This window comes from Bos javanicus, chromosome 16, assembly GCF_032452875.1.
Source record: "Bos javanicus breed banteng chromosome 16, ARS-OSU_banteng_1.0, whole genome shotgun sequence".
NCBI classification, from domain to species: Eukaryota; Metazoa; Chordata; class Mammalia; order Artiodactyla; family Bovidae; genus Bos; species Bos javanicus.
Window position 1 is genome coordinate 74,879,977 of NC_083883.1, and position 22,231 is coordinate 74,902,207.

A 22,231-nucleotide genomic window follows, 5' to 3' on the forward strand; every position below is an offset into this window, starting at 1 on the left:
TGAATCCTAGCTTTCCATCAATTAGCACAGTCATCTCAGATGTAAAGTAGGTTAACTTCTGATTGATCTTCAATTAACACTAGTTCTTAACCGTTTACTTTATTTCAAATTCATTTCCCCCTCCTAGTTTTACGCAGAAGTTGCAGAATGACCTTCCTGCTTTTGAAATGCTGATAGCTCTTTAGGATGAAAGAATTGCCATTCCACCCACACTCGCTTTATCCCTGAATTAGTAAAAGCTCCAGTAATAAAAGTCAGTATAATTTTATTTTCCAAAAGAGCATCAGGGAAACAGGAAGACCTCATTACATGCAAATATGTTTGACTTTCTTTGTTTTGTTTTTGCTTTACTTATTTAGATTTTAGAATTGGTAATTTTCACAAAATAAGTCACAGAATCATTCTAGAAATCCCCAAAGTAACATCTGTAAAACTTCAGTAATCTAGAGGTGTGCAAAATTATTTGGCTTCTTTTATAGGACAGAAACTCTTGGTTTAAACTGGCCTCAAATGTCTTCCAGCCCACACTCACCCAGGGCAGGACTGCCTATCAGAGCATCCTCCTGCCCACATTCACCCAGGACTGGACAGTTCACCGGAGCATCCCTGCCAGATGGTCAGCCAGCTTTTCCTTGTTGCCATCACTGGACAAAAGGGCAGAATATCCTTGATGAGGTTAACAGTGAAACTGGCAGCTGAATAATATTCACCAATTGATATAATTCAGATATTCTTTTATTGGAATGATGCAAAATGTTATTGATAATTTTTTATGTTAAAAAAAGAAAAATTGAACTGAGTAAAATTAAAAAACTAATTGGCTTTATTCCATGTTTCACGAATCAGGAAGCAACCCATCTAATAAATCCTAGGAGCTGTACAAACCAAAATGGATGGTTTTCATAGGCAGAATCAGGATGGGACAAGGAAGTTAAAGAATGGATTATTTCAGAGAAGGTCATCTTCCTGAAGGGGAAGGCAAGGGGTCTTATTAAGCAGACTACCTTACTAGTGTTTCAGGAAATTCCAGACTGGTGGATTTAAAATTCCACTCCTGGGAGAAGCTGAAACTGCAATCAGGTTAGATATTTAGTCTTGGTGGGGTTTGGCAGAAGTGACTCCATTTGGGGACTATTGTTTTTTTTTTTTTTTTTGACAGTGCTGTGCAGCATGAGAGATTTTAGTTCCCTGATCAGGGATTGAACTAATGTTCCCTGAAGTGGAAGCATGGAGTCTTAACTCCTGGACCTCCAGGGGATTCCCTAGGCCTATTGTTTCAAGACTTATGGTAGTTTATCATTGTGATATGTTATCCAAGTTTTCTTTTGATTTGATTAAATCAAATCAAAATTTGATTCATAAAGTATTTGTTGTATCCTAAAGTATAATTTCATCACACGGGAACTATTTTTTTCTACAGAAAAACATATAACTTGTTCTCTAATAGTTATAGAAATATGATTCTCTTAGTAATCATTTCTGGTATGATCAACTTACTGGAAGATTTTTATACCATTAAGCAAAGATAATTTTTTTTTCATGGAAAAGATGTATGAGTTTTTCCTCTTTATTGTCTTCTTTTTTATCTATACATCGTTTTTCTTATTAGCATGCTATGTTGAAAATAGAACAAGGGTCCCCTTATGAGGTAGACCAAGTAATATTTGCTGCTGTAATAAATCCAAAATCTCAGTGGCCTAAAACAATAAACGTTTACTTCTCACTCATGTTACAGTCCAGTGTCCACGTTCTTCCCTGGATGATGGTCCATAGTATCATTCCACTGTCCAGCAGGGATTTTAAATCTTCTCCATTGAGCTAGCATATAAGGAGAAAAAACAAGAAAGGGAAGACGAAGAGTAGGAGTTTTTGTGGGCCTGAAAGTGGGCTTTATCATTTCTTCATACATTATATGAGCCAGAACTCGGTCACTGGCCACACCCAGTTGCAAGGCTGGCAGGCAAAAACAGCCCAGCCATAGACTCAGGGAGAAGAAACAGGGTTGGTGAGTTACAGCCAGTTTCCACTGCAGTTGCTCTCAGCATCTAGTTTACCTCTCTACCCTGGACATCTGTGTGTATAAAACACTTTCTAGAATTTCTATTGCACGTGTGCTCTGAACTTGACTGGTAAATAAATGACAAGGGTTATGAGGCTCTTAAGTGCCCTGAATTCCTGGGTATTTGCACTGAAGCATAGGGCATCTAGGGTTCCATCTTGCAGTAACATTGAGGGTGTTCTCTTATTCAAGGAGTCCAATAAAGAAAACAATAGGTGGTTAGATCTTCATGGCATTAACCTATTTCCCTGCCCCTCAATAGAAATAGAAGGGGAAAAATTGAAAAAGGTGACGGATTTTATTTTCTTGGGCTCCAAACTCACTGAGGATGGTGACTACAGTCACGGGATTACAAGATGCTTGCTCCTTGGAAGAAAGGCTGTGACAAACCTAGACAGCATATTATTAATAAATAACAGAGACGTGAGTTTGCTGACAAAGGTCCGTATGGTCAAAGCTATAGCTTTTCCAGTAGTCATGTATGGATGTGAGAGTTGGACCATAAAGAAGGCTGAGTGTGAAAGAATTGACGCTTCTGAACTGTGGTGCTGGAGAAGACTCTTGAGAGTTCCTTGGACTGAAAAGAGATCAAACTGGTCAATCCTAAGGAAAATCAACCCTGAATATTCACTGGAAGGACAGATGCAGAAGCTGAAGCTCCAGTACTTTGGCCATGTGATGAGAAAAGTTGACTCATTGGAAAAGACCCTGATGCTGGGAAAAATTGAAGGGAAGAGAAGGGAATGACCAAGAATGAGATGGTTAGATGGCATCACTGACTCCACAGACATGAGTTTGAGCAAGTTCCAGGAGATAGTGAAGGACAGGGAAGCCTGGCGAGCTGAGGTCCATGGGGTTGCAAATAGTTGGACAGGACTTAGCAACAGAACAACCACAGCAACTTTAGGAAGTGTAAGAGGCAAGCATTACTTTTTTTTTTTTTTTTGACCTAGTCTTTACTGGACTTTATTTTTTATAAAAGTCCAAATTTTAGCAAAACAGTAATAGGTAGAAGTAACTTAAAGAACACTTTGTACATTGCCTTTTACATTGTTTTGGGGTATTTTTTGAATAGTCATATTATAAATTTTAAAAGTTTTTTTTAAAAACTTCATTTTTATTTTTAAATTGTTTCTTCTAGTTGTATTGAGGTATAACAGACTGTATAAGTTTAAGCTGTATAGAATAATGGCTTGACTTATATATGATGAAATGGTTATCACTGTAAGTTTTGTGACCACCTCTCATCTTCTATAGATAATAAACTTCAAAAATAGAAAAAAAAACTTTTTCCTTGTGTTGAGAACTCTTAGGATTTACTCTTTTAAGAACTTTGATATATAGTGTACAGTAGAAGGCTGCAGTCCATGGGGTCGCTGAGGGTCGGACACGACTGAGCGACTTCACTTTCACTTTTCACTTTCATGCACTGGAGAAGGAAATGGCAACCCACTCCAGTGTTCTTGCCTGGAGAATCCCAGGGACGGGGGAGCCTGGTGGGTTGCCGTCCATTGGGTCGCACAGAGTCGGACACGACTGAAGCGACTTAGCAGCAGTGTTAATTATATTTATCATGTTGTACATTACACCCATAGTAATTATTTATCTTATAACTGGAAGTTTGTACCTTTTGACTGTTTTCTCCCAGTTCCCTGTCCCCCTACTCCCACTTTTGGTAACCACAAACCTGACCTTTTTTATTTTTTCTCAGTTTGTTTGTTTTTGAAGTATCGCTGACCTACAACACTGTGTTAGCTCCTGTTATGCAACACAGTGATTTGATATTTCCATACATTTCAAAATGGTCACCACGATGAGTCTGGGTGTAATATGTCACCATGCAAAGGTATTACGAGTTATTGATTAGTTATTTCCCATGCTGTGCATAGCTATCTATCATCTATTTATCTATCTGGTAATTTTTAGTTGCTGATCTCTTAAGTTCAAATGCATTTTAACAACCCTGCATTTTTACTCCCCTCCTACCACATTGACTACTTTTGACCTCATATTTTACAATTCTGTTTTCTGCTTCCCTTAACTACTTATTGGATATACAGATAATTTAACTATTGTCTTTAACCTTCCTGCCAGCTTTATACATGGCTAACTCATGGTTTGTACTATATACTTTTCCTTACCAATGATAATTTCCCTTTTGTAATTTTCATGTTTCTACTTGTGGCCTTTTCTTTTTGGGTTAAAGGAGTCCCTTAAACATTTCTCATAAAAGTGGTTTGGTGGTGCTGAACTCATTTAATTTTTGCTTGTCTATAAAAGAGATTCCCTGGTAGCTCAGCTGGTAATGAATCTGCCTGCAATGCAGATAGACCCTAGTTCAACTCCTGGGTCGAGAAGATCCCGTGGAGAAGGGATAGGCTACCCACTCTAAAACTTTTCATCTCTCCTTCAAATCTGAATGAAAAGCTTGCTGGGTGGAGTATTCTTGGTTGCATTTTTTTTCCCCCTTCCATCACTTTAAATAAATTCTACCACTGCTTTCTGGCCTGCAGAGTTTCTGCTGATAAGTCACCTGATAGCCCTATGGGAGTTCTGCTGCTGCTGCTGTTAAGTCGCTTCAGTCGTGTCCGACTCTGTGCGATCCCATAGACGGCAGCCCAACGGGCTCCCCGGTTCCTGGGATTCTCCAGGCAAGAATACTGGAGTGGGTTGCCATTTCCTTCTCCAATGGGAGTTCCCTTGTATGTAAACTGGCTATTTTCCTGTAGCTTTTCCCATGTTCCCTTTAATACTCTCTATCCATTATTTTTGCCATTTTAATTATAATGTGTCTTGGTGTTGTGGGCTTCTCTTGTGGCTCAGCTGGTAAAGAATCTGCCTGCAATGAGGGAGACCTGGGTTTGATTCCTGAGTTGGGAAGATCCCGTGGAGAAGGGAAAGGCTACCCACTCCAGTATTCTGGCCTGGAGAATTCCATGGACTGTTACAGTCCCTGGGGTCACAAAGAGTCAGGCAGACTGAGCGACTTTCACTTTTCTTTCACTTTGGTGTTGTGTTCTTTGGATTCATCCTGTTTGGGACTGTCTATGCTTCCTGGAACTGGAGGTCTATTTTCTTTCCCAGGTTAGGGAAATTTTCAGCTGTCATCTCTTCAAATATATTTTCTGCCTCTTTTTCTATCTCTTGCTCCTTCTGGGATCTCTATAAGGAGAACATTAGAACACTTGACGCTGGCCGAGACATCTCTTAAATTGTCCTCATCTCTTTTCATTATTTTTTCCTGTTCTACTAAGCGTTTTCCGCTATTCTGTCTTCCAACTCACTGATCTATTCCTCCATATCATCTTTACTGTTAATTCCTTCAAATCTGGTGTTGCCCTGCTGATGAGTGGGACTGGATCCCAGGGCAGCTGGCTGAGGTGTCTTATAGCTTGCATAGGCCTGCTGATGGATAGAACCCTGGCCCAGGGAGCCAAAGGGTTGTTGTCTATCTGCTGGGCAGAGCCGGGTCTCAGTGTCTCTGTATGCAGTGCTCTGGGTGTCCTGGGGTTAGTGCCAGTGCACTGCTAGTCAGGTGTAGGCATCCATGTGGACAGGGTCAGCTCTGGGCTCAGGGTGTCTTAAGGCAGTGGGCTTGCTGGTAGGGGCTGTGTCTCTACCTTGCTAGCTGCTTGACCTGAGGCATCCAAGTACTGGCACCAACAGGCTGGTGGGCGGCGCAGGATCCCAGTGCTAATACGCTAAAAGGAGAATTTCAAAATGACACTTGCCAGCACTAGTGTCCACATAGTAGTTGGAGCCCCTCAAACGGCTGCTGCCAGTGTCTGTATCCCCAGAATGAGCTCCAGTTGTCTCCTGCCTCTCTGGGAGGCTCTCCAAGAACAGCAGGTGAGTCAGATCCAGGATCCTTTCAAATGATGACTACTGCCTTGGGTACCAGAGCCTGTAAGATTTTGTGAGTGCCCTTTAAGAGTGGAGTGTCTATTTCTCAGAGTCCTCTGGCTCTCCTGAAAATAAGCCTCACTGGCTTTCAAAATCAAATATTCTGGGGGTTTGTCTTCCAGTTGTAGCATTCCCAGGCTGCAGATTCCTATGTGGGACTCAGACCACTTGTTCTTTGAGAAAATCCTCTGCAGTTGTATTTATCCTCTCGTTTGTAGGTTGCCCCCTCATTTGCAGGTATGAGTCCTGACTATATCATGTCTCTGCCCCTCCTGCTGGTCTCATTGTGATTAGTTCTTTATGACTTTAGGAGTCCCCTTCTCCTACTTTGTTATAGGAGTCTTTTCTGCTAGCTTTCCTAAATTTTCTCATCTGTAGTTGCTCTGTAAATGTTGTAAGTTTGGTGTGTCATGGGAGGAGGTGAGTTCAGAGTCTTCCTACTCTGCCATCTTGGCCATTCTCCTGGCACTATTCTTATCAACATTTGAAATGAAACTGAGTTGCAAGCAGATTCGACTTCATTGGTTTGATATTGGTGCAACCGCTCTATTTGGTTTGGAAAGATGTGGCTGACTTTGATGTATATAATTTAAAAGAGCTAGTGTAACTCTTACTATGGGTCTCCAGCACATGAATATCTAACTAGTAGCCACTCTCCTCTCTGGCATCCTGTCATACCTGCTCATTCTAGAACCTGCAATAAAACAGATGACCCTCCCTGACTGAAAGAGAACTCAGCGCTTTTTCAGAGTTCACAGGCCACCAGGCCGACGTCCATCCATTCATCAGCACTGTCCTCACCCTGTTTGGGCTGATAAGAACTATAGCCCTGGGCCAGAGATGTTCACTTTTCTCTCCACTTGGGCTAGGGGTAGAGAGGGTAGCATTAAGGCTTGTTGGTATACTACTTATGTCTAGTGAACCTCCGGGAACTTCAGTGTGAATTTATGTAAACTTCCTGTGAAATGACCAATTTGGTTAAAGGAAAACTCTGCTTGTAGTTATTCCCTTAGCACTGGACATTAATCTTTTGTTTTGCTTTGGTCTTGATTTTTTTCCCCATTTTTTATTGGAGTATAATTGCTTTACAATGTTGTTTGGTTTCTGCCGTACAATAAAGTGAATCAGCTATATGTATACACATCATCCTTTCTCTTGAGCCTCCCTCTTGCTCCCCTATCCTATCCCTCTGGGTCATCACAGAGCAGCGAAGTGAGCTCCCAGTACAGCAGCTTCCCACTGGCTATCTATTTTACACATGGCAGTGTGTATATATCAATGCTATTCTGAAATTAATCTATTTTTGCTTTTGTTTTGTTTTTGGCATTAATCTTTATTAGGACTAAAGTAGAGTGTCATTCCTGGTGGGCTTCCCTGGTGGCTCAGAGGGTAAAGCGTCTGCCAGCAATGCAGGAGACCTGGGTTCGATCCCTGGGTTGGGAAGATCCCCTGGAGAAGGAAACAACAACCCACTCTGGTACTCTTGCCTGGAAAATCCCATGGATGGAGAAGCCTGTAGGCTACAGTCTATGGGATTGCAAAGAGTCAGACACGACTGAGCAACTGCACTTCACTAGAGCATCATTCAATAACCCCAGTTCCGAATTGTAGCCAAGAATAAGGAAGCAGATAAAAGAGATTCTCAGTTTGAGTGGCTCCAATGGTAAAGGATCTGCCTGCAATGTAGGAGACCTGGGTTTGATCCCCGGGTTGCGAAGATCCCCTGGAGAACAGAATGGCAACCTGCTCCAGTATTCTTGCCTGGAGAATCCCATGGACAGAGGACAGAGGACTAGTGGGCTATAGTCCATGGGATCACAAAGAGTCAGACATGACTGAGCAACTAACACTTATCACTTAATCAGTTTGAAAAAGCTGCCACTATCTAAATTCAATAGTCAGAAAGGAGTGTCAATGAAAAATTAACCAGTTAACCTAAGAAAGAAATAGGAAATTTTATTCAAGCCAAATTTGAGGATTATAGCTCAAGAAGAACATCTCAGAAAACTCTGAGAAAGGTTCTGCCCATTTGAAATCAAAGCAGAGTTATATTCATTTTTTGAGCCCCCATGGCTGAACATTAACTGAACTATTATTGACAGTTTACACAATCAAGATCTAAGTACCACGTGACCCCTTATCAAGAATGAATGTATCTTAAAAATGTTGTCTTGTTGGTGCTAAGAGAATGTTGCCCTCTATGACTGAGCAGGTATTTCTGCCTGTGGTGATGTGTGTGTGTGCTGTGTGTGTTTAGTCACTCAGTCATGCCCCACTCTTTGCGACCCTGTGTACTGTAGCCCACCAGGCTCCTCTACCCATGAAATTTTCCTGGCAAGAATACTGGAGTGGATTGCCATTTCCTACTCCAGGGGTTCTTCCTGATGCAAGGATCGAACCTGCCTCTCTTGCATCTCCTGAATTGGCAAGTGGATTCTTTACCATTAGCACCACTTGGGAAGCCCACCCACTGGGGAGGTTTAGTCAATGCATAATATAGATACACAATGCACACTGTGGGGAGAAAGGGGACCAAAGGGCAGAGAAAATGCTTTATGTTTAAATTTTTCTTGACTTGCCATAAAATATGAATTTTATTTCATGTGAGACGTTATGCAGGCAAAGCACTACTTCCTACACAGGAGGCCTTGGAGTCTCAGAGGGTGTAGAGGACTTTCCCTTGTCTTGGGCAGTTGAGAGTTGGCTCCATCCACTTCTTGAGGGTCACAGGGATGAAAGGAGGCAGGGAGAGGATTGTAGCCCTGCTGTCAAAACCAGATTGGTTTTCCATGTTCTTTTACCAAACTCAATGCCTTTGACTATCTGTTTAAAATCTTCTGCTGTAGAAGTCAATAGTGGTGATGCCAAAAGCTCAGCCTCTGTGCACCAGTGCTAAATCAAATCAACAGAGATAGAGCTTCGGGTTAAGTAGAAAAGAATAGTTTAATTGCTCTGTCAGACAAAGGGGACACAGCAGATTTGTACCCTGAAAAACTGTGTGTCCCAATGCAAGAGGATTTGATGAGGAGTTTTAGAGCACTGGTTCAGGGCAGGGCTGCTTAAGGATCAGCATGTGTGCAGGGTCTCAGGTGGTTTCCTGATCATCTCTGAAGAATGCTTCATCAAGTAGTTAGCATCTTCCATTTGTTGGGAGTTTTAGTTCTGCAGAAAAACTCAGAGATACTGTTGTGTTCCGCCCTTGAGGTGGAACAAGGACTCTCCCCTAAGAAGGCACCACTCTTTCTTGACTGTCCCTCCCTTGTCTCTTCATCACTTTATTCCCTTATTAGCCACTGAAAGGTTTCTGTGACCAGGACCTCCACAAGGTCCCGCTTGGTTTCAATAGCAAAACTCACAGAGCTTGCTTTCCTTGCAAAAAATGATTCAGTTATCACACCAAATCTCAAATCTCTCTCTTCTCCGCTCTCTCTTTTCTCTCTTGCCTATTAATGAGGATCTCTACCTTTCCTTTTTCTGGCATTTTCCCCTTATTGGTGAGTATATTCACTTCTCAGTCTGGCTTAAAAATAGTTTACTTCTTTTCAAAAAGGCAGCCAAAGATTTAGTGAGAAACTAATTAATTGGTATTTAGTCTTGAAAAAAAAAGGGAGGGGGACTAAGTTAGGAAATTTAGATTTAAATATTCCTTGATGACTAGCTGTGACTAAAGAACGCTTATTCTTGATGACAGCGTGTTACTTGGGGGACATCACAAGCCAATCGGGTAGGTTAAAAGCCTCACTGGCCTTATGAAGAATTTGGCCTTTTACAATGAAAGTGCCTGTCCTTGCTCTCTGGTGTGTAGGAATGTGAAACAGCGAAGGTTCAGAGGCAATTTATGCCCCCCGTGCCTATCACAGTGCCTCAGCCATGAGGGACACTGAATTCGTGATTTTTGAGTGCTCTGATGGAGGCTCGCCTGCAGGTGTGCGAACAAAAGACAAGGGAAATTACATAGGAGGGGCGGAGGGCAGAAAGAATGGTTTTTCGATTTTAAGAGCCTGTGAAATGCTTGAGAGGGCAGAGGTCAGTGCATTTTGATCTCTGGGGAGATGAAACACCCTGAGTCGGACAAGAGACGAGGAACCCCAGAAAAGCGTGGTTAACTTCGAAGTCTATAAAAGACTTGGCAGGGAGGGTAAGAAGTGCAAATCCCATTAGTGGAGAAAGAAAGTATTTTCACAGCCACCTTTTAAAAAGCTGAAAGGCAAGACACAGAATTTTCTTTCCCTCTGCCCTCCCTCCCTGTTGGGACAGAATGAGGTGCCCCAGAGCTGGCACACTCAGAATAATGGCACTAGAGTAATAATGAGACCTTTCTCCAAGGACCGATTTGTCTGCAGAAAGGAGAAGTCATCAGGTATCCATTGTGGATGAATTGCACCTTCTCTTAACAATGGCTCTGATGAGGCTGCTAGAAGGTTCTTATCAGGGAGTAAAGACTCCTCCGAGCAGCAGAAGGGGAGAGGGGGAGAAAAATGAAAGGCTAGCAACCCCCAAATCATCGTCAAGGAGCAGTGGAGAGAATAAGGGAGGCACGCTTCCTGAATGCAAGTGATGTTGGCTGGTCAGTCAAACCGAGACTCTGAAGAGAGATATTAAAAAAGATGAGCCGGCCAGCCTTCCCACAGGCAGACTTTTCGCACGGAGGGCGAGCGTGGCTGGGTTTAAGCTGTGGAATTCTAAGTTCCTCAGGTGGAAGTGAATAGCCAGAGGTCATACCAACGCCTCCTCTGTCCTCCACCTCGGGACTTTCTAGACCCCAGAGAAGTAGGGCAGACCCTCAAGATTCAGAAACAGTGGATTTTCAGGGTGCTATTGAAGGGAGAAGAGAAATAGAATTGATTTTGTATTTACTAAATTTGTTAGATGCTTCGTTGTTTTGGGGCTCATTGACTCTTCATCACCTCTGGAGAGGTGCCTATTATTACTTACCATGGGATCAGTGGACTCTGATAAAGACTCCAATTAGATTGCTTCCCCATCCAAAATACTTCATTGGCTCTTCATATTTAAATTGAGTTAAGCACTGCCCTTCCTCTACCTCCAGAATTCAGTTTCCAGGATGTGACTACCATCCACCTCTCTGGATTTTTTCCCCACAACTTATAAATGTATCTTTGATTTCCTGCTGGGAAGTTGACTCCTTGATGTTGTCCAGTTGAGACCTCACTTTTCCATATTCCTGCTTTGGTTGGTGCTAACCCCTCCACCTGGAATGTTCTTCTGACATTTCAGCCTACTCTACTCACTTGTTGAAGCTCTACCTACCTTTCAAAGTTGGGAGAATTCTCCTCCTTCACGAGATCTTTATCAAAAAGGAAGTAGCATCTCCCTCTCTGAAATGCTTAGGGCACTTCTCTCTCTTATGGGGCTTCTCCTATCGCACCGTGTTTATGATCATTTATGGTCTTATCTAACCCTCTCTAATGAACCCTGAGTTCTTCAAGGGCAAGGACTGTGTCTTTCTTATCTCTCTTTATCTCCCACTGACTAGCACATTGTAGGTGATCATTAAATAGTGATTAAATAAGAATTTGCATTAGCATCTGTATTTCTAATTTTGAAGTTGCATGAGCTTTCTAAGTTGATTTGAAAAACAAATTTACAGGAAGCATCTGGATCTGGAGAGGCAACATTCAAGTCCTCAATGGACAGTCACACAAGAAGAGTTGTCACTGACTAATATTCTTCCCAGGGACAGACTGCTTATATACTTTGGATTTGGGCACTTTTCCCTTCTTTACCTCCTTACCTAAAGAAGGTGGGATACAGGTGGAATTTATTGAATACTTAACTCTATGTCTACCCCTTTGCTGACCATTTTATATCACTAACCGATTTAATCTTTGCAATAATCCTTTGCAGGTGCATTATTTCCATTGCATAGTTGAGTAAAAAACAAAACAAACAAACAAAAACAAAGACCTGAGAGCCACAAGTCTAGGAGACAGAACATGGATTCTATCCCCAGAAAACTACAGTTCAAGGTCAATCTCTGTCACAAGTAAGTCAAGTGAAGTTTAACCAAGTTATGGAAACTTTGTGGGCTCAGTATTCACATCTGTAGGATGGGGAGCATAATGATCTCTGGAATGTTTGTTGTAAGGATTTAAGGAAAGGATTAAATGTGATTAAATTGATCAAAAAAGTGAAATTTCCACCATGGTGCTTGAGACACAATCTATTAGAAATTAAAAAAAAAAAGATACATTGTTTTGTATTATCTAAAGGTGTATTATCTAAATCTGATCTGTTGTAACTCAATGGCTGATGATGCTTCAGTTGCATCAGCTCTGTCCTGCCCCTGTTCTGACAACCCCAAGACTCTTATTGACTCAGGTTGCTACATGCAGTGTTGGCACTAATTGGCTCATAGCTTCCTTACTCTTCTTCAGTGGTTCTTACGATTTCTTTATCAGTAACTCTAATTTTTGAAAATTATTTTTAAAGAAATGATTCTACCCATTTTAATTCTAAGATCAAGTGGATAGTAGGATTATGTGATTAAAGCTTCTGACATAGATATCAGAAGGGGGATGGAGAATCCCTAGTCTGAATTAGCTATTGCAATAAATCAAAAGAATGTCTCAATGTTGTGAAGATCTTACAAGACCCACTCCCGACATTTTAAGATAACAGGATTAGCCAGAAGGTTTTAGCTGTCCTCAAGCAGGATACACTGTTGTTACATAATCCTTTGTACAGAGTTTAAACTGAGTTGTTTGTTGTGAAATCATCAGTTCTGGGCTTAAATTAAAAAACATTTTATGTGACTAAGACTAAGGTATGTCATTTCCTAAAGGTGACCAACTGCATGTGATCCAGTGTTCTGTTTTAACCCAGTTCAATCTCTGGGCAGGAAACCATCCTCATTCAGCACTAAGCTACATGCCCTTTCAGGGTGTCCCTGGGATCTCCCTGTGCACACATCTCTCTTCACCCTCTCTCATTCACAAAATTTTTATAGAAGAGTCTTGTCAAGATGACACAGGCAGAGGGTAGAAAGATGACACTCAGGCAGAGGGTAGAACTGGAGAAGTAACATTGTCCCATTTTTAAGAATACCAAAAAACTGTAATAACTTCTGAGCCCATGTGAGTAATTAGAGCCAGGACTAAAGATCAGACCCCAGGGCTCCTCTCTCCTACACCAGGAGACTCAAGAGGACTTGTCCTGGCCTAGGGAATAGGTGACAGTCCAGAGACAGATGGGACTGGTCTTCAACTCATCTCTAATTTCCCTCGACTTTTACGCTCTGGTTACATGTTAATGGCTTGGCAGAAACTTCAAAATTGAACTTGTGAAAGACATCACTGTTATTGGCCCTCTAGGCAATTACAGTAGTTGTCAAAGGTTTTAGAGCCAACATCCAGCTTGACCCTTTCTAAATGACTCAAGAGTGGCATTTTAATGAGAAATGAAAGCAGAAAAAGTGTTGTTGTTTTTTTTTAAACAGGCGATTTTAATGGGGAAATTGGGACTGAATTTGCCTGCCTATCCAAAGGGTACTGGTGGGACGGGCGAGCAGAGACCAGGGCTGTTGACTTCTGTTTGTTTCAGCAGCTTCCTTGGTCTCTCCCACTGGAACCTCTCAGGAGAAGTCACAAAGAGAGACGCTGAAGAATTACTCCCCGGGAAGGCTTCAAGCTCATGACTGCATTTGAGATAGCTAGATTACCAGCTCTGGTCAGTCCCCCTTTTCTCCATCTCTGGGCCTGGTCAAGAGTAACTGACTGGCTGCCAAGGCCAAGCTATCTTTTTTTTTTTTTAAAGACAAAACTCATACACCCTAAAATTCACCTATTTAAGATATACAATTTTGTACATTAACAAAGTTGTGCAACCATTACCATGATCTAATTTTGTAATGTTTTCATCACTCCAAAAAGAAGCTCATACCCATTAGCACTCATTCCCCATTCTTCGTTTCTTTGGCCCCTGGAAGCCACTAATCCGCCTGTTTCTATGGATTTGCCTCTTCTGGACATTTTGTAAAAATGGAATAATATGATAGATGGCATTTTGGTTCTGGCTATATTCACTTAGCATAATACATTCAAAGTTGAGAGGTTAAAGGGAGCAGTCTGCAAGATCAATCTCACTTCTGACATCAATTGCAAGTTTGGGAACCCAAAGATTTAAAAGTTAGCTAGAAGGACTCACAAAACTCACTGAAGGCTGTTATACTCACGGTTACTGTTCATTACAGCTGAAGAAGAGCATTAAAGTCAGCCAAAGCTGGACGTACATAGGCAGAGTCCACCAAAGTACCAGCTGTGGGACCTTGGTGTACAGAGCCCTGGTGTACAAAGGGGCGTGATTATGGAAACCTGTTTGACTGCCCACGTGGCTGACTTTAGTCTCCAGTCCTCAAAGGTCAACCAATAATATGTGTCCCAAAGCCCCATCCTAAATTCCACTGTTAGACTCTGGCTGGCCCAAGGCTCCAAGTCAAACAAAAACACTTTTAACAGTCAGGACATTCCAAGGGCCCAGATTCCCAGGAGCCAAGGGAAAAGGCCAGATCTATGTTTGGGTAAAATTGGATTCTTTCCTATATAGGCGTTCATCCATGTTGTAGCCTGTATTAGTACTTCTTTCCCTTTTATGGCTGAATAACGCCTGGTTGCAGATATACTTTTTTGTTTATTCGTTCATCACATGATGAGCTTTAGGTTGCTTCTAGTTTTTGGCTAGTATGAATAATGCTACTATGAAAATTTGTGTACAAGTATTTCCATGAGCATATGTTTTCAATTTTCTTGTATATATGCTGCCTGCTAGGAAAAACAGCCTCGTGTGGGTGGTCTTTTGGCCCCTACATGGCTGCAAAAGAAAGGGCTGGACTTGGAGCACTTGTTTATCAAGAGATTAGGGGCTCACAGCCCGTGCCAGGCTTATCACCTTATGTGAGATAGAAGTGACCCACAGGGACTTCAAAATTGTGTCATAGTCATTCTTTTGGAATTGAATTCCAATGAGATTAACTGTTAATGTGAATTACTTTAACATAATTAAGAAAAATGGACATTGAATCATAGCTGAAAGTTCAATTCTGGTGGGGGAGGAAGCAAGGAAAAAAAGTTCTAGAAGGCAGAAATAGTAAAAAAAAGAAGGAAGTAGGGGTTGCTTGTGAGGATCTGTGGGAAGAGTGCCAGGAACCAGGGTTGCTAGAGCAGAAAGGGGCAGTCTACAGGGGAAGGTGAGAAAGCACTCAAGGTACAGCTCACACACATCAGAGTCCTAGATCCATGTAGGCTTGGCTACTGAAGCAAAGCTATTTGATTTTCTAGGCCAGGCTTGATTTTCCCTTAGTGATTCCCTTAGGATTCTTGTTACAGGACAGTGGCAACAATGGAATGAGACATGCTTTCTTATCCAATTCTTTTGGAAAGAGAAAGATTGATGGGAAACAATACAAACATCTTCCTGGCACAGATGGGCAGAGCATTTTGCTCGAGGCAGATCAGTCCTAGCATACTGGAGACAGTTCCAAGAACCACATTAGAAGGGCTTCAGGGAATCACGGAGTTGGCTGGGAAAGGAATAACAACAAGAGCTAAATATGGACCGGCTGGCTCATCACCTCTGAAGGGGAACCAAGTAGTTACGGCGATGATCTTGTGGGCAAAACGCTATGGGGAATTTGCCTGGGCTGTAGGCATAAGATGCAGCAAATGTACGGGGGAGGAGTAGCCGGGAAGAATACCCCGCACCGATGGATTTACAGGGTGCTCTCTCTGCTTCTTTTTCTTCCCCTGACCTGATGCATTCCTCATCTCTGTTGCGTGTGCATCTCCAGTGTAAAGAAATGTGAAAAGACAACTTGAAAATTGCCTGAAGAAAGACCACATGGTGCATGCTCGCCTAAGCAGATGATGTGAGTAGCAACACCTGGATCTCCTCCCACGTTTATGCACCTTGATGGGTGGACACCCTTTGGAGCAAGTCTTCTTCATAAAATGCTGAGGCAGTCATCTGCTTTTTTTTTCATTTCTATTTTGTTTGCTGGAGGGGAGGAAAATAAAATTCTTTCTACCCTTCTAGGCTTTCATCAGGGGATCTGTAACAGAACACAGACTAACAAGAGAGTAGCATATACTCTCATATGTATTTCATATCAATTTTAGGGACTTCCCTGGCCATCCAGGGGTTGAGATTCTGTGATTCCAATTCAGGAGGTGTAGGTTCGAACTTTAGTTGAGGAAAGAGCCCACATGCCATGTGGTGTGGCCAACAAAACAAAAGTCTCTTAAAAAAAAAAGTTTATAATTTTATATGCTATGGGAGCCTTCATAAGGAAATGAAGATCTAATGAAATAGTTAAAACTTGGAGTTTTTATACAGGGTTTGATGAAGAGTGGACAGTAGTGGGGAAATGTGACAGGACAAAGGAAAACAAGCTAAAAGGAATAAACGGGTGAACTTGGCAAGGCCCATTCATTCTGACTCCTCTTGCAGTTCCTCTGACTTGGAGCTAGGATGCTCCTCTCCTCTAGGGGTAGGGTGGGCACCTCTCACGTGAGGGTCTTATGAACTGCGTCTGGAGAAATTCAGGAAGTCCTTCCAGCGCCTTTGGTTTCTCAAGTGCCTTTAGCTTAAAATATTCAACATGCCAAGGTGTTGCATTTTGGGGTAACGTGTTCTGAACCTTGTCATTGCAGAGAGGAGAACAGTAAAATAATGAGTGCTTCAAACTTTATTTTTAAGTCCATGAGATAGTTTGGTGGGAGAAAAGAGACTTCAATCGCTCCTGTACCTGGATCATTATCATGATGGCACTTTTAAGCTCATTGCCTTTCTTACTTTTAAAAATAGATTCAAACTGACTCTGGATAATGTCTTTGAAAGCAAACAAACAACTCTGTGATTCCCACCCATAAATTCGTGAGACATTTTGGGAACCACTGTTGGAGTATTGCCATAACAAGCAAGCGAGGGTGACTCAGGGTCTGTAAATATCAAGGAATTCACTTCTGCTTACATTTTTTTTAAGTTTCAGGGAACTGGTTTTGAGTCATAGGGCTGCCCTGTTCATTTGGCTTTTACATAGCAGCCCTGTGTCAATAAGGCCAGCAATTTAGGCCTTACTAGTTGGGAGATAACTGGGTGAGACCTTTAGCTCTTGGGTGAAGGAGAATGGAAATTGAGATGCAAGAGGAAGGACAGAAATCTAGACAGCGAGGAGCGGAGCTGAGCCATAAACCTTCCTGGCAGTGGCCCTGATGCTCCAGGACTGCTCGGCTTTCAACAGGGACACAGAGGCTTGAGCACCATTATTTATGGAGAGCACTCCTGGGGCCTGGTCTTGGAGAAACAGCCTGGGCTGTCAGTCTGTAGAAATGGCTGTAAACATTTACGAATCCTGAGTATTTCCAGGATGCAGCGGGCAGGCTTTTCAAAAGCAGACCGTCCACTTGCTGAGCACACCTCTGGCTGCTCATAAACGCTGTCTCCTTGGAAAATGTGCTGACTTCTATTTCATTCCACCTCACCTCCATCTCCTTTTGACTTCAAGAACTGGAGTTGGAGTTGCTCTCAAACCACCTCTTCCTTCCAGGGCTGGGGTTCATCTCGCTGCGAGAATGTTTTTCCTCCTGCAGCCCCCTTTTACGACAATGACCTCCATCTTGTGCGCAGGAAGTATTCATAGTCCCATGAAAGTAAGCCAGCTAATCATGAGCTAACTGATGCCTCTGGAGTGGAAAATATGAAACTGAATGACAGGCATCCAGCCACAGATGTACTAATTTAATTTCATGCCCCGACATCAGCTGCTCCTCGCCACTTAAAAGGAACATTTGCATCCGTCTGTCATCAACTCTCCCTTTTCATTTTAAAATCTCTTTACTCTCTTTTCTTCCCCTTTGCTCCTTCCCCCCTCACTACAATTTGATGAAATAATGGGGCACATTTAAAATCCAAACTCAGGCAATTCAAATACTGAGCGGATGCGATTTTGTTCCATTCTAAGTCAGCCTGGAAGAGTGTCTGGGGAGTAGAAATCAAGGGGCCAAACAAAAAAGCAAGTGAGAGAGAGAGAAGATTTTGAATGCAAATCAACCTCCTCAACCCATTTGAAACAACCTGCTGTGAACCAGGCTAGAACGCATGGCCCATTAGCACCTTGTTAGGCTGTCAGAGCCCTGAGCAGCTTAACAGGGTGATAATGGGGAGGAAATGGCCAGGAACTTTAGGGCCCAGCCCCAGCTCCTTGCTGTTCTACTCTTGGGACCCCCAGGTGGGGCTGGTTAGAGTAGCTCCAGAGAAAAGGAGGGGGAGGGAGGGAGAGCAACATCATTAAACTTATTGTTAACTTTTTTAAAATGCACCTTTCTAGCAAAAGGGAATACAAAGGTTAATTTTAGTTTCCTGGAGTTGGGGGGGGCAATTTATTTATTTATTTTTGGTGGGGATCTCTTTGTGCTTGCTTTCTCTCACTTCATCAAATATTGAGGTTTAGTGAAAAAAAAAAAGATGGGATATTAGGGGCTGCATGGTGAAATCTCAGTGATTAAGTTTTAAGTAAAATAATATGGTTGATACACAGGCCAGTGAACATTCATTTGTGAATGCTTTTAAGAATGCAATACCAGGACTTCCCTGGCGGTCTAGTGGTTAAGATTCTGTGCTTCCAATGCAAGGGTCTCAGGTTTGATCCCTGGTCAGGGAACTAAGATCCCACACACCATGGGGTGAAGCCAAATAAATAAATAAATAAAATGCAGTACTTGCTTTAGAGAGGGAAACACTTGCTAGAACGTCCTCCATTTTCTTCTCTCCCAAGGGTTTTGGTGCCAAGTGGGGTTCGTGACAGTATCTCTAACTCCCTGACATGTAGAATGTATCAGTTCAGTTCAGTCGGTCAGTTGTGTCTGACTCTTTGCGACCCCATGAACTGCAGCATACCAGGCCTCCCTGTCTAACACCAACTCCTGGAGTTTACCCAAACTCATGTCTGTTGAGTTGGTGATGCCATCCAACCATCTCATCCTCTGTCATCCCCTTCTCCTCCTGCCCTCAACCTTTCCGAGCATCAGGGTCTTTTCAAATGAGTCAGCTTTTCGCATCAGGTGGCCAAAGTATTGGAGTTTCAGTTTCAGCATCAATCCTTCCAATGAATATTCAGGACTGATTTCCTTTAGGATGGACTGGTTGGATCTCCTTGCAGTCCAAGGGACTCTCAAGAATCTTCTCCAACACCACAGTTCAAAAGCATCAGTTTTTTAGTGCTCAGCTTTCTTTATAGTCCAATACTCACATCCATACATGACCACTGGAAAAACCATAGCCTTGACTAGACAGACCAGTGTTGACAAAGTAATGTCTCTGCTTTTTAATATGCTGTCTAGGTTGGTCATAACTTTCCTTCCAAGGAGTAAACATCTTTTAATTTCATGGCTGCAGTCACCATCTGCAGTGATTTTGGAGCCCCCAGAAATAAAGTCAGCCACTGTTTGCACTGATTCCCCATCTATTTGCTATGAAGTGATGGGACCGGATGCCATGATCTTAGTTTTCTGAATGTTGAGCTTTAAGCCAACTTTTTCACTCTCCTCTTTCACTTTCATCTAGAGGCTCTTTAGTTCCTCCTCACTTTCTGCCATAAGGGTGGTGTCATCTGCATATCTGAGGTAGAGTGTATAGAGGCCACAAATCTAGCTGATGACAATATTTATTTCTAGATATTAGAATTAAATAATATAAGTTAGCAGATATTCTACTACTAGGGAATGGGAGCATTTTCCTTCCATCCTAAAAATGCACAGTTTATGTGGTTTAGTATGAAACAAACTAGAAGAGTCTTACTGTCTTTAATGGCACTGGGGAAAAAAAATCTGTTGCATGATTTTCGCTGAAAAGTGTAACTGAGATGGTGTTGCCTTTAAAGTCAATGTCCTTACAAACTTAGGACTTAGGGCACAGAGGAAAGACCAATCACCATACAAATTAGTGTGGAGAAGTTTGGGCCAAATGAACTCTGCCATTTTCAAACCAAAGTTCTTTGATGTGTGTTAAAATTATCCTGCTGTCTTTACCAGAATGATTTTTGTGTGATTTTGCTTGGTGGAATAAGGGAATAGATTTCATAACCTCGTAAGGTCACCAGAATATTTCTCCCCTTCTCAGGCTATGCACCAATAAGAGATAAATAACCCAAGGGTATTTGCTTTAGTTCTCATCTCAGAGCGGAGGTGGAGATTAGGATTTACAATGCTAGACTGCTTCTTTTGTCTCTCTGTCAAGATAAAAAATGAGTAATAAATAGCCATATTATACTTAATTTGATGAAAGTGCAAAGTAAGTGCAAAATTTTGCAAGTTTTTAAATAGTGCAATGCACGTGCTAAATGCTAATCGTCCTTTGCTTTTATTCCTCAGGGAGCTCTCTCCCACTTCTTTCTACAGGCAGGATCTCTGAGGCTAAGTAGACATTCTGCTTTTCTTAAAGGATATGGAAATGTCCCCGGGACAGCTGTTCTCTGCTGGCTGAGGAGCCCACAAGGTTAATGAACACCCACAAAGACGGAGGAGGAGAGGGGGCATTCTCCGCTGGGCGATTAGCATGCCCGCATTCTTTCCTTTGTGGTAATGATGGTCAAGAAGGTGCCTGGCGATAGAAGGGAGAATGGAGGGCTTCTGCTTCTTCTGCCTCCAAAGCTTATTAAAATTCATTTCCATTCAAATAGCCATCCTCTGATTTTCATCATCAAATAAGCACACACTGTACATATTTAACAGGCAGGAGACCTGTGCCGAGTTCATGTCTTTTTGAAGTGAAGGCCTGTTCTCTTAATGACTGTCCATGCTTGTCTCTGTATGTAAATTTTGCGCCCTCCTCTTTCTCACCCCCTCCACTCTACTGCTACCCCAGTTCTGGGGTCTTTGATGAGCAGCCTAGATGCCTATTATAATGATAATTCACTTGGAGCGGAATGGAATCTCCTTGTCTAGTCTAGCTCATTATAAAGGTGAAGCCCTTGGGAGGGCAGGCTGAGAAGGAACAGGTTTACAGAGCTATTTTTTTTTTCTTCTACAAGAGGCAGAGGCAGGATGCGAGGTGGTTTCCTTCCTTCTCGTCCCTTGTGTTTATCTCCGTTTGGGGCTGACCCCTGTCCCTAGACGTGGCGACTGTTCTCTAGTACTCCTGGGGACCATCATCAGCTGGAAGGCATTTCAGCCGAACAGCTGCTGGGAACAGCTGGGCCTGCCCTGCTGTTGCCAGTGAGAAACCAAGTGGCAATGTGAGTATACTGGGCTTCCTTAAACGGTTCACATGATCTGATAATTCGCTAGGCACAACACAAATAGGTCGGCCTCTGGTAGTGCGCCAGGTAGATACTTGTAAGACTTGTTTTCATTTCATTTAAATATAAGGGACATAAGACATCTCTGCGAGCTTTGGAAATCTCAGAGAGTGTGATCAAGAAGGGTATCAAGCAAGCAATCTTATTAATGGTGAGAATTCTCTTAAACTCATGGCAAGACTGCATTTTCTAGCATAATTCATTTTGTAAATGATCTCATGATAATTATAGTCCAATCAGGGCAGAACAGCAAGTAACGTCCTTTTACTTTTTTTGTTTTTCTCTCACTTGCCTTACAAAACAAACAAACAAACAAAATGCAACACTTAAGGTCTAAAATTATCTAACTCAGTCTCATAGGTTGAAAAATCATCTCTACATCTATAAAGAGTCTTGGTGAGGAGAGTGGGGGAAGAAATTAGTTCTACAAAGCATATGCTGAAACAATATAAGATGGATGAGATATGAGGTAAAGCAAAGAAAAAAGTTTCTTGCTCAGGGTCTGGTTCTTGTGATTTCTTTCTTCTGTTGAAACACATCGTGTCTCCTAATTTTAGAGACTTGATTAATCATAGGAAGTTCATGCTTTTTTTTTAAGTTGAAATATTTAGTTGATTTGCAATAATTTCTGCTGTACAGCAAAGTGATTCAGTGATACATATATACATTCTTTTTAATATTCTTTTCCAGGATGGTTTATCACAGGATACTGAATATAATTCCCTGTGCTATACAGTAGGAAGAAATTTCATTCTGATGAGGCAATTTTCCTGTTTTTCAACAAAGAAGTTGGATACATTCAGGTTTGTCTAATCTCCTTATCTGAATGCTTGGAGTGAATAACTGCTACCACTATTTGGTAGCATTTGCTAGAAGCTCATCTCTAAGAGTTGCCTGGCCCAGTCTCATTTAGGCACACAGATGATTTGGCGATATCTGATTCTTTATTGTTTTGGCAC